The sequence below is a fragment of the Bombus flavifrons genome, chromosome 2, assembly GCF_040668555.2.
Source record: "Bombus flavifrons isolate JBK064 chromosome 2, iyBomFlav1_principal, whole genome shotgun sequence".
In the NCBI taxonomy this organism is placed as follows: domain Eukaryota; kingdom Metazoa; phylum Arthropoda; class Insecta; order Hymenoptera; family Apidae; genus Bombus; species Bombus flavifrons.
Genome location: NC_138443.1, coordinates 6,224,865 through 6,238,989, shown reverse-complemented (window position 1 = coordinate 6,238,989; position 14,125 = coordinate 6,224,865). Strand labels below are relative to the sequence as shown.

At 38.8% G+C, this 14,125-nt stretch overlaps 1 protein-coding gene across 2 annotated transcripts in view; it reads right to left on the bottom strand.

Moving 5' to 3' along the window:
• Positions 1–14,125, bottom strand: part of LOC138190043 (unconventional myosin-IXa) — a 28,327-nt gene that overhangs the window by 861 nt on the left and 13,341 nt on the right. Inside the window, exon 16 of one of the 2 annotated variants that reach the window (XR_011176184.1) lies at positions 226–891. The exons of the other annotated variant lie outside the window; for it this stretch is intronic. The gene's annotated coding sequence lies outside the window, so the exon portion shown is untranslated. Of the gene's footprint in view, positions 1–225; positions 892–14,125 lie in introns of those variants that run through there. 2 annotated transcript variants of the gene reach the window in all.

Here is a 14,125-nt window from a genome sequence, read left to right as displayed (position 1 = left end):
CCTTTAATTCAATGATCGAACAGCTTTCTGGGAAAAGCATACGTAAGACAAAATAACGAATTGCGTTCAGATTGCGACTTTTAACATGCGTATACGTTACACCTAATTAAGTAGAATTAAAGCAATATGAGAAAAATAAATACAAGTTCTCGGTAAAAGTAAGCATTCGTGTTAACAAAGATAGTTGCATATTTTCATTAATTGCAGAAACAATCGTTTTGATTAGTTTAGCCAGGATATGTTTAAATCAATAATTTCTATATTTTATATTTACATATTTTACATTTGTATTGATAATTCTGTATGTACCAAGGAAATAAAAATTCTATAATAATTCGACCATTTGATTAAAAAATACTCTCCACTCCTGTGTATATTTACCATTGACCTATAGATTCCTTTTTCAGGAAGCTTTTCAATTATTTCCCTCGTTGATTCTAAATTGATCAATCACGTTACACTATGACGCACGTATATATAAATACTTCGCTAAATCAATAAGAGTTAGATTTTGTACTAAATTCAACTTCGACTTTATCTCGATTAAACTGCAATCCTATTTTGTGTGTCAACGTTGAAACAGTGAACAAAGCTGGTCTTAAGGAATACATATTAGCACAAACCGCGCACAATATCAATCAGTTTCGACGAAACTCTGCTACATCCGAGTGTAACAATGACAACAGGTCAGTCGGTCGAACTTACAACTTGTCATCAGCCACGTTCATCCAGTGTTTTCGAAGACAGTTAACTAGGCAAGAAGTTTGTCGGTTACTGACGTTTCCGGTCGTTTCGGATTTTATAGAACTAGAGGTCGTAACCAAGACTCAAACGTTGGCTGATTTCCACCATTTAAGCCTCTCTTCTTCCTCGCAAAATTAGTTAACGCCTCTGAAAAACATGACCAGGAGTATTGCCTTTCGAAACGAACTTGGAAAACAAGCTTGTATCGGTTCACCCGTACAGAAGCCATAAAAGGAACGAGTTCTGACGCAAGACGTTAATCAACTCACTAGTGAAGGATTTGCTGTCATTCATCTTGTTTATCGTCTATTGGTGAAAATCCATTGCCGATATATGTATGTATAACGTAATCGATAGGAGAATACGAAGATGAATAAGCGTGAAATATAGCAACTGTAAAATATAATATAAAGATATCGGTGGAACTAAATGCAAAATAAAATGAAATAAAAGAGTTTTGATGTATCGTTTCGATATATTGATGTTTTGAAAAAAAAAGAAGAAAAAGAAGATAATTGATCTATGGGGTACGAGTTTAGGCAGATTCTGTTACATAAGATAAATATTATACGAAATAAAAATACGAGTGTCGATATGATCTCATTTGGATACATATCGGCCTGTTTCCCAACCGTCTTCCTAGTTATACATAAATATTGATTTTCTCGAGCAATCGAGAACGTTCAATGCGGCCGTATGTAACCTCGAAAGGTCCTTGACATTTTTATGTGCTTCAAGAATATAGATACTAATTGCGGCGAGCGAAAGTATTGTTACAGATATGGTAGGATCGCTCATGAAAAAGTCAACGCATGACATAATCTATCCATATTGTTTCATTTATGTATATGTCATAGCCTAATATCTTCAACAGAGATACATGAGTCGTACGTATAAGAAATATAGAAATGAAATGTTGATGGGAAATAAATGATTGATTGGAATAAGACCGTGTTCACTATATAATTATCGTAGCGATTAGCGATTACTTTTTAATAATTTCGATATTGCGAGTAAGATGAAATTATCTGGAATAACGCTTGAAATGTATTCGGGATGAAATTATGAATTTTAATATCTTTAAATGAATTTCTCCCTTAATAAAGAGTTTTACCAGTACGCGCCATAACGTTCGCTTTTGTTTTAACGAATTATTACAAGGTAATTAATTAAATTCAATAATACGTTTCTGTTATTTTCCGCCTATTTTTTAAACTTCTTCCTAGATTGACATTACGCTTTCAAATACTCAGACGATTAATTACAGTGGACAAACTTTCCTAGGGAAATTATGAAAATCGACATCTTCGAAAAATACATTGTTTTAACTTTCGAATCTGTTGCGAATAAAATAAACGAGCTTCTAAATTTCATAGTAAACGAAAAATGAAATACGAATGAATTGCACTGATTCAGCTTTGATATGTCTGACTACGACTTATGAAAGTATCTGCGGACATTAAATACGAAGTATTAAATATGAAAATTATAAAACAACTTTAATACATTTACTCTTTTTATTTACTCTGAATACTAATGTAATATCCACGACATTAATACCGATTAAATTAAGCTAAAGATTAATACGATATCAAGCAACGCCGACGAGTCATCAATCATGGTCAGGAGGCAGGTCCGTACTGCAAAGGTTTAAATTGTGAACGTCGATCGGTCATTTATTTTCCACTGCTCTAATGTTATAAAAACTTCCGATACGACCGAATTGTAATTCGTTCAGTGCACAAACATATCTGGCGAAGGACTCGGATCTGAACGGAACAAATTCGATGTCTTCGCCACATCGATCGCCGTACCACGACAGAATACATATACACGATGTCGAGGTATTAAATCTCCATTGTCCGACGCGCCGTCGATACTTCTGAATTACGCTCGACTGGCTGTTCGCGCGTCACCATTTGCAAAGCATAAATTCGCTTTGATTCGCGGACGATTCACGACACGTCGAGCACATCCGGAAACCGCTGTGTGCTTTCACCCTTTTCCACGCCACGTTCCACTCTCGCCAGACGCACCGAGAGCCACGGCCAATCACGAGGGACAGAGCAATTTGTTCAGCAAATTAGGTTAAATCTGAATCTTGGTGGTCTCGTTTCCCCGCGGCCTCTTGCCATCGATTATCCACGCACACACGCGCCTCTCCTGCCGGAAGAAGGGGACACAAAGGATGAAACGGGAACGCCGCGTGTCCAACCGAACGGAAAGTGGAGAAAAATTGCGGGCAAATTACTTTGAGTATATGTTACAAATGGTGCGGTAATAGGTCGGATTTTTATGTAAGAAGCTCATTTGGCAAATTGAGTAACCTCGTAAAAAGTGTAGAAAATTGATGAAATTATATAAGATAAGCGTGGATGCTTTGCGATTGATAAGGTATTGCGCCGGTTGTCTAAATATCGTAATTATATGTAAATACAATATTTTCCTTTGATCTGAGTTTCATATTAAATTTTTTAATCGAGCGTGTTGTGTTTTTTCAGCAATTAAGAAGAGTAATTATTATGTGAATTTTAATATATAGAAATTGCTATTAAAGGGAACCATGAAGCCTGCTTGGGAACCAGAGAGTAATTTACGACTGAAATATCCAAGGTAAATATTAAACGCAGAACAGTTAATAGGAATCGCGGATATGAGCTTCGTGTACGAAAAACAGAGAATAAAATCGTATCAAATTCATATAAATTAAATGTAGTATATAAATTTATACGACATAAATACATAATAACGAAATATGGTAGCACCGTTATTTTCATGCATAACATAATTCAGCGTATTTTAATCATCACCGACGTTAAAAGTCTGTTTATATTTCGAAATTGTTTAATATTCAAATAAATTAACTGATTAATTATTCCGACGTTTAATTAAATGATTTATCGTTATTATATGACAACGCGTTATTGACGGCAAAAAATGGATTGCACGGAATGATGTTGCAGGTTAATAACGTCTGTCAATATCGATAAATGGGTAAAAATGGATTTGGCCGTATTTTCTTCTTTATTTTATAAAAGCGTTTAAATGTTTATGTATGTATATGTAATCTTGATAATACAAACTCTACATTGTATCATGAAAGAAGCTGTCGTAAAATAAATGATCACCCTGAACAATTTAGAACCATCTTTCCGAACATGAGATTATATAGATCCTTCTTTCTCTTTTTCAAGACGTATATAAATAATTGATAATCAAAATTTCGACTCATTTATAGAAACATTGCATGTACGCTGATGCCCCTCGAGTCTTAAATAAATTATCTATAGCGGCAAACTACTGCAAAGCTTGTAGCATTTTCTTAACATTAAAATTTCCAATTTTCTCTGTTTAAAAATCCTCTATGTACATAGATGTTTTTCAAATTCTAAATAGTTTATTTACAGCAGCATAATTTTCCCTAATTTCTAATCTACCCCGGTATTTCGTAATCTCCAATTTTCCTCTCTTGATACTCCCTAATTTCAAAGCTTCCTTTGCCTGGTATATATTTCGTAACCTCCAATTTTCTCTTCTCAACAATATCGCTCCGTTTCAACCCTCGTATTATTGTTTCCCTTGCACATTTTCGCACCGGTGTTATCTCGATCCTTTCCAACACGTATGTGCTTCTCGTCAGAAATCCATATTCCATAATCAACCTTACGTCAAGCCACAGAGACGAGAAAAAAAGGCAATGTCATCGGCGAAGGAACTGAAAACCGTTGTCATCGGTCGGCGAGCAAAAAGGATCATCGTCTTCGTACGTGGCTTCGAAGAAAAGAAGCATACGTGGCGCAAGGGAAGAAACGGTGCACGTACTCGGGATAGAAGAAGCGGTGTCGGCCATTTATCGGCAGGATTTACTGTTCTACGTCCCTCCTCTCTACCGATTGTCCGTGAATTCGAACGGTTATATCACTGGAATTTCATTTCTGTCCAACCGCGGGACATTACCGTCCGTTTGCTCTGTCCCACGAGTTGTGAGAGATTTTCCTGTCCGCCACCCTCATAATTTCCCCTCTCCGCCGTCTCTGCCATCCTTCAAGGACCATTGGGATACCTCAAAACGACGTACTTAATAGCCGGCGAAAGAACAACCGTATATATTTGCGGAAAAATGCAAATCATCCTCGATATGAACGAAATCAATCATCACGGTTTGATTTAAATTTTCCATCGCCGAGGAATTAACAGGATGTTCCGAGTTTGAAGCAAACTAAACACTGTTCTGTGCTAACTAGGCGAGTTTTTATAGACGATAGTATCGAGGGACGAATGGTTTTTTTGAACCGTTCAACTTGGACTTTAAGCGACGAAGTTTTATTCCTTGTTGGCATAATCGCGGAATCGACGGCAGTTCCTTAGTTTTATTAATGCTGCGAGCAGCTTTGTTAAAACTTGAGAGCGGACGGGCTCTTTGTAGAGTACACCGAGTGTAACGGAGAGATTACCCTGACACGGTTGCGTTAAAAATCATATCGAAATTTTTCATTCTCTACCGTTTTAATTCAAAAGTATAAGCGTTGGCAAAAAGATATTTGCGTTACATAAATAACGATAGACAATTATTACGCACTTAATTCCGTTGAAATTTTTCTTAAATTTTTTTTTTAAATTGTACAAGTTCGACTTCTGGAATTATTCGAATACAATGTTTCTAACAAAATTCTGGTTACCTAATTCACTTTTCCGACTCACAGATGCCCAATTTCCCCATACCACGAGTTCAATACAGCATCAAGCCGCGGAGGTCTAGCCAGTTTGCCTATCATAGCGGATAATTAATCCGTCAAATCATTGGCCAATTGCAATTGCCAATGCGACCACGTTAATTAACGATCTACGGTTAATGGATGGACTACAAGCAAGTGCATTGCGTAAAACGTTGATTTGCCGAACATTTTCAGCAAGTATTATTCCATTGACAATAATCACGTGCATGGAAGCTCGTGTATGTACGGGCACGAACGGGATCTCCTATTTTCATGAGAGAGGTCAACGCCGAAGCCACGTACCAGTAATAACATTGCAGTCTGTGACGATGCTTATTACGAACCCGATATAGTGCACACGAAGTCAGAAACTGCAGAAGTAAAACTAGACGTTCTTGTAAAAATGTCTCATACAACAAAGAAAAAAAAGAAACTATCGTAATTAGGATCATAAAGGATAACAGGAGCTGTAGCAATCGGTTTCAATCTCTTGCCCACCTTTTATCTATTTTCTTCTAACGCTCACGAAAATTAACACGGACCTCCTGTATCGTGCAAATCCTTTGCTACTTTCAAGATTAAGAACCGTTACATGCGCTTTCATTCGCAGATTTTCAAGTCGAACTTAACATGTTTATACACGTACAAATATATCTATGTGAAATATAAAAATATATAAAATAGCCCACGAAAATGTGATCTAATTACTTTTATGAACGTAAGCTTGATATTAACACGGACAACAGCTACGAGATTTATCTGAATTTCATCCGGATGAAAGTCTACGAAGTCGTTGACCTTAACTTTGAGATGTTAGCGTATGGCTTCTAACAGACTCAAGGTTCCATTGATATCAAAGTTTTATACATAGAATCCAATAACTATGCGGTGCACGTGTACGGATTTAAAAGATTGCTTATATTCTTATAACTTCAGTGCTCTGGTGTAACAGTCTAATATATAGTTCCAAGAACCTTAACAAAAATTTTTTTTAAATTCTAATTTTTCAATTTTATAACAATAAGATGATCTTCCTTAATAAATGCTTTTCTTCGATTTATTAAAAGAAAGTAAATAATATGAAATTTAATCTCCGTTGAAACTGCATCTTTTTACCGTAAAGTTTGCTGTCTTTTTTTCGAGAGAAAAATATCGAGTGAAACATTTGCGAGGATTAGACGAAAACGTGACATTAGGTATAAGGTAGATACTTATTATTTACTGTCAGGTATACTGTACATAATATTTCTTTTGCCTTACAAATATTATATAAAATTACAGTCGATCACGGAGAGTAACCTCGCACACAGTCTCACGGACGCACTGATATACCCACACGCACGGTAGGCGACACGTACACGCGCACACATGCACACTACACGCGAAATACTCTAGCTCACATACCAAGTAGACGTTATTACAGATTCGCGGATCAACTCGCCAAACCTTCCTCCTAAATTTACGTACAGATACGTGCACGTTATAGCTAACTTGCCTTGTAATATCAGAACACGTGCATCCCTCGCGTCCTCCCGCGATCTCTTCCCCTCGTTGGTTCACGCGTTTTCACTCCCCTTCGATCAAATTTTGCCTCTTGTTATCGTTGTTTGCTAAATGACAAAATTTGGAAACAGATATTTTTGCACAATTTATACCGCGGTTTCTCCTTATCGAAACACAATGAGAATAATCGTATTAAAATCATTTACAAGCAAAAGAATCTGAAAATAGAGAATCAAGTTACATGTAATGCGCGCCACGTTAAATTTGAATTTCGATCGTTGATTCTTAATTTGTTCCTTATCTCAATATTTCAGGCCAAAAACAACCAGAAAGAGTTTAGGTCACACATCGCCCGATACCTCTAGTTTCACGAAAGACAGCCTAACGGAAGAGAAAAAAAAAGAAAAAAAAAAAAGAAAAAAAGAAACTCGTGGAAAATTACGTTTTCTAGTAAATCCGAACCGTATAGAGAGAAGAACAAGTGCTATCCACTCGGCAGACACGTAACATAACCGTTCTATCGCATTCCCGACGAATACTACGTGGGACAACCGGAACAAAGAGATAGAAAGAACCAAGGCACGGGTAAAAGGTAGGAAAAAGCGAAAGAAACACGTTCGTTGTCCCTCTCAACGAGTGGTACTATCGTCGTCGTGAGTTAACGGCGAAAAAAGACTGGTATTTCAAGCGTGTACGAGACGCGCTCAGGACTCTCTTTCGCGTTTATTGCCAGCTTCTATGGGTTGTGCTCGGTGGAAGGAAAGAACGAGAGGGACGATAGAAGGTGGAACAAGGTGTCGCGCGTTACGTGCATCACCGTGTTTCGATCGTTCGTTGCGTTCTTCGTCTCCGTGGCGGCGGCGGCGGCGGCGGCTATTTGGATCGTTTCACGGTGCTTCGTTTGCTAATCCCTGCTCTGATTAGGGCGCGAAAACACGCGATCGGACGTAAACAAGAGGAAAAAAAGCCTATCTCCTCGATAGAGATTTCTTCGATGGTCTGTAAAAAGAACCGGATGGACGCAATAAAAGGAAAGCCGGAAACTCGCGGGATCAAAGAGGAGAGCGCTGTTTCGTGGATCGTCGCGCAATTATCCGCACGCGCGCCCAGAGAAACGTTCCTTCTTGGTACACGCTCGAAGGTTCCCATTGAATCTATCGAAACTGTCGTACGATCGTCCTGGTTCCATGTGTCCGGAACGACCGTTATGGGTGCAAGTTTTTCGCTTCGGGACCGGAAACTTGCGCCATAGAGAGACCCGTTACGAGTTACATCGAGGGAAGTTCGAGTTGCGAGAAGAAACGTGGTTACGTCTACAAGACGCGTATTCCGATTCGTGGTGCCACAGTCGTAACGGAGAGTTCTGCGATACGCGTTATCCGTCCTTAAGGTCGAGTGGCTTTCCTCGTGGCGGATTTCCGCTCTTCGCGTATTCGTCTCTCTGACAGTACCGACTGATCGTTTCCCTGGAAGCCTTGCGTGATTCTGTAAACTCAATCCGACCTTATCTTCGACACCCACCCACGCACACACGCGCGTTTAGTACGCGCGACGCATCGCACCCTTGCAACACACGCAGCCAGGCAACGACACAAACAGATAGCGGAAGGATGAACGCGCGAAAGAAGGTCTGAACGCAGCGCTACGATACGCTACCTACGGAAAATCGCGACGGTGGCCGCGTTTTTGGCCACGCTGGATGGACGTACAGGAGGATAAAGGGAATCGAAAGGACTGAGAGAAGTACGCGCTGAATGAGAGCGAGTGGAAAGAGAAAGGTGAGCGTGGCAGGATCGTGAAATCGCTGAGAAAATCGTTCCGTTTCGTGAAAATTCACCGATAGAGAAGAACGGAGATTTTCAACGGATTTCGTGATCTACGTGAACGAAGAGAGAAAAGATTGAAGCTATACCGATCGCCGTAAATTTCTCCGTTCTCTTCTATCTTTTTTATACAGATATACATACATATATATGTGTATATATATATATATATATATATATATATATATATATATATGCGTGTGTGTATATACGCGCATTTTATTCGGATTTCGAAGCGTTTTTGGAAAACGCGCGATCTCGCACCGACACATGCACGCGACGATATATCGACTCGCGATGTTCGAACCGAGCGACGTAGGAACGAACCGCTTATCGAAATTCTTTTTTACGCACACCTACACAATTTTTGCACACGTCTTCTACGTATATATATATATATATAATCATATATTTATATATGTATATGTATATCGTCCTTCGTCTGCGACACATCATCATGCCTATTCTCTTTAACTCATTCTACGTTTATCACACGTACACGCTCATTATTTTGTTCGAAGAAAAATAACAGGTATGTATATTATACATATATATGTACACACACACATATAATATATGTATATATATGTATAAATACAATGAACGGAGTATCCAAGTACGTCGCACAAACATCTTTCTTCGTAGAAGGGAACTACGAACCGGCGCATCCGACGCCAACACATTTTTCTTCTATCTAGGCAACGATCTGCTAAAACGAAAGATCAGAATTCGATACATCGAACGATCGACTAACTTCCTCTTAACAGAAAGGGAGATAACAGGGGAGGAAGAGAGAGAGAGAGAAAGGGAGAGAGAGAGAGAGAGAGCACGACGAAATTGGATACTCCGATCGCGCGATCGTGATCTTAGATTTTACGCCAAGACACAAATGGAAAGAACCTTTCAATATCCAGACGTTTCGGTGTATAATCGTTGAACATTGGATGATTCCGTTCCTTCGTTTCCCCCTCAGCCCTCGATCGATACCAGACACCTCGAATTTCGCAGTTTCGACAACCCTCGTCGACTTTCCTCGACCACCTTCCACGGCGTCGTTCGCAGTGTATTTCGTGCATTTTCCATTCTCACGCACGATGCTCGTAAAACGAAAAAACCGACCGCGTGTATACTGCAGGTACTTGGCGCGAAAGTACGCCCTCACGTTGGCGACGATCGTTCGACGAATGGTTCACGAACAATCGCCGACCAGGTTGATACGTGTGAACGATAAAAGACAGGTTTCCTCGAAGACAGAGTCGATTCACTGTCGCATCTGTAATTGTAATAAGCGTATTTCGTAGAATTGGGCCAAAAAACTAGAACGATACTTTCTCCTGTTGTCTCCATAGTTATTTAAGCGATCTCAATTCATCGTTTTACTTAGCATCATGTTCGATCGAGCTTTTATTTCTTTAGAAGAGATCGGGGAGTAAAGTCGATGCGGGTTTAGATTCTGGTGATCGTGCTTTAATCGTTGGACCAACTCGAGCGAGTATGATCCGTGAAACGCAGTGAATCAAGATCTCGAAGACAAAAATATAGAATGGAGTATGATGAAAATCGTCGTCGGCGTAGCCGCACGCGATGAAGCTAATTAGGACTTTTAGGGGCGATATTGTCATGAAGAGTTCCGTTTTCTCGCGCTATCTTATCGCCTATTTACAACGCACGACGGCCCAACGCACGGCAGAGTGAAAATCTCATACGAATCGATCTTATTCGCTCTTCGACGCGACCGATCGCGAAAAAAATCTGATCGATCGCGTTTCCTTCTATATTTAATCGACGACTCGATTGTGAATCGGACACGATTTATTAAACATTATTGCATCGATAACGCTGATTCCTTGGAGAAAGCAATTTTCATCGATTATTCAACGCTAGACGGATTTCGAATACGTGAAATTTTCGCTCCATCTCGAGACGGAGAGTCGTCGAGAAAATTGCCGGTGTCGCGACCCATATGTCGGTTCTTTTTCGTTCTCGTTCGCTTTCCTCCCTTCACGATCGAGATAGATGATACGTTTTGTGCGCTCAATAATAGCACGAAACACCTTTTTTTTTTGCACAGTAGAAGCGTAATGCGTTTGCGTAAAACGATCATTTACAGATACTTTTTTTTTTTATAACGATTAGTTCTTACTCGTTACGCGGTTAAAAAGACTACCCAGCTGCACCACGGTGAAATCACTAACACGATTTACAAGCTCTAGATCAAACCGTGGCTGGCCTTCCTAATGATAAATTTCTCAAGAAGATGAAAAACAGAAAGTGTTCCTTACGGGCGAAAGAGCCGACGATTCAACAACCGATCTCGATAAAAGAGACAACAGACTAGCCGAAACGAAAATTAACATATTTTCTTTTTCTTTTAGTCAACTTTTTGCTTCGAGAACGCACGATCAAACAACAAACGGACTTGTCCAAAACCTTTACAACACACTTTACACACTGAAATTAACAGTAACGTTTTCAGCATAAAGAACGTTTAACGTTAACCAACGTGTGTTCTCATCGTGAGCACGTCCATTATCGATAAAAAGGAAATACCGGAGAAAACGTTTGATCGTATTCGAAACGTTTCACAATCGCAAAGAAATAAAATACGGCAGTTAAGGTGGTGAAAAAATTGACAAAATTATACGATTCGGTAATTACTTCGTGAATTCTCCGTCCCATTTAATTGATATTTACTGTGAAATTGATTACGAGCTATTAAGCCGCTAACATTCGAAAGCTTTAATAAGTATCGTTTAAGAAATAATTGAAGAAAATTGTGCTGGTATCAAGTACAAGATTGCTAGGAAACCCTGAATCGATATTTGAGAGGAACCCCATGGGACGGAAAAGAACGAGTTTCGCTGTGTACGTGAGGCGTATCGTAGGTAAAAGGGTGAATAATACTGATTAAGATAAAGGAACCTTTTGCATAATAACGCGTATGTTTATCGATCGATAATGTACGCGCCCGTGCATACAAATCCGTATACTCTTGCACGATACTTTCACGATGATTAAAGAACACAAGGCGCGTCGAACGAAGAATTGTTTCGACATCGAGGAAGAGACCGATCGAATAGAATTCGTTCGAATGGCCGTGGCCAACGTCACAGATGTCACGAACTCGAGAAAATGCAATAACATTTCAACGTTAAAAGACAGGCTACTACTGCAATCTGCGTAGTAGAACAAAACATACGTCACAACGATCCTATCCTAATCAGTGTAAAAATTGATCAACCGTAAAACGAAAGATCTCACGCTCGTTCGGCTTGAGCGTTAAAAAAGAACGACGCGCGAAACATGAACATGGACATTTAAAAGAGTTGAAGTCGCTAATCGATCATTCTAAAACGAACGTGACACGAATTACGTAAATTTCGCGAGTCGATGAAAAAAAAGAAGAAGAAGAAAAAGAGGAAAAAAGACAAGAAGAAATTGCAACGTTTTGGAAAGAAAAGAAGTCGCGTGCCCTTTTCCGAATTTCCCGGTTTTAATGCTAACAGTTACTTGGATAAAAGTCACGCGCGATCCGATGTAATTCAACGCGAAATGATTCGATTCGACCGTTCAAATTGCTCCATAACGCGTTCCTAAAACATATTTCTACAGCTTGGAACATGTATGTATACCGCATAAATATTTCCCCACCTCTTTTCCGCGAGCAAGATCCTTTCTCTGTCGTGGCCGATCGTTCGACGAGATTTACAGCGAGCTAACGAAATATCGGTAAAATCCTGGGGCATAGATGAAAAAAGAAAGGGATTTCGATTTTTTTTTTAAATTAATAAAAAGTAAAGTAATCGAGTGCATGTTATTCTAAAATATTCTTAATATCCCGAAACAGAGAGAGAGAGAGAGAGAGAGAGAGAGAGAGGGAGAGAGAGAGGGAGGGAGGGAGGGAGGGAGGAAGGGAAGGAGGGATATGATTTTGGTAATTCGGTGAATACAAGCATAACTGAAATATGAAATTGGTGGGAAATTGATGCGCTTTGTCGTCGAATTAAAATTAAAATAGCACGATGGAATTTTCAATTAAATGCAAAATAAAAAAAGCTAGATAAATTAGAGATGTTGGAATAAAAATAATGTTTCTTCCTTCCTATTTTTATTTTTACTTTTCGCAAAACACGACCTCGAAATATTTTATTCCAACGTCTGGCTCGAATAACTTCACGACTCTTTCAATTGTTGAATATTCGAGTCTGACACGAGGACGCACGACAGAAAAACAGACCAACTGTACGCCATAGCGGTGTATTAAAAAAAAAAGGGGGAGATGAGCATAAAGAAAGCTGAAACTTAAAAAAAAAAAAGAAAAAAAAAGAGGAAAAAATAAAAGAAGAATAAAGGCACTGGACGACAGGGGAACTAAAACGAAATCGTAATAAATCTCAAGTAAAAAAAACCGTCTGCTCAGTCCGGTGCATACAAAAAAAGTCTTTGTATATACATAAGTATTCCTGTATACAAATGTTTTCCACGTGTATGTGTAATCCGTGTGTCTATGTAATATCTATACATTAGTACGTATTCGCTCGAACGCGTTTATGTATATAAAGGAGTCTCCCTGTATGAAAAAAAGTAGCCTAAGTAAAAACTGATACGAAAGTACATAATTGGCAGGCCATGTGTGTGTTTGCGTTTTATGTATTTTATCAACGGAATATAGGCGTGTATAAACCCTATACGGCATATATCGACAATAGAAATAATCTTGGTAACGACTCTCGTAAAGATAACAATAATAACAGATTATTACGAGATACTCATTATCGTATATATCGGGTGACTCGAGAAGTTTACGCCGCATTATATTTACCTAAAATGGTTCTACTTGTACGGGTATGTTTAGGCATTATCCAAAACGAATCGCTATTCTGGCGAGAAAAATTAGAATTCCACTCTATGAAAAATACTTTTTAACGAGTAAACAAATTTATTTAATAATATCAATATATCGCAAAGTAATATCAAGGGAGATTTTAATGGAAGATTAGAAAAGATCATTAATGATTAACATGTTTCTGCCAGAAAGAAAAAAAGGAGGAGGAAATAAAGGAAAAACAAAAGCTGTGGAAGAAATTGGTTGATTACGCTTTTCATAGCATCCAAAGATACGATTAAAATATTGATCGGAACAACGGTATAAAAATTGGCACGAACTTCTCGGATAACCTAATAATATATGTACAAGCTACAATTTGGTTTCCTCTTTCCCTCTTTCCGCGTGATTCGAATCACTTGCTTGAAGCAGCGATTCGATAACTATCTATTGCATCGCGTGCGCGAGTATTCTATGTAAAAAAACAAAGTTAACGGAATATGTCTGGCAAAAAC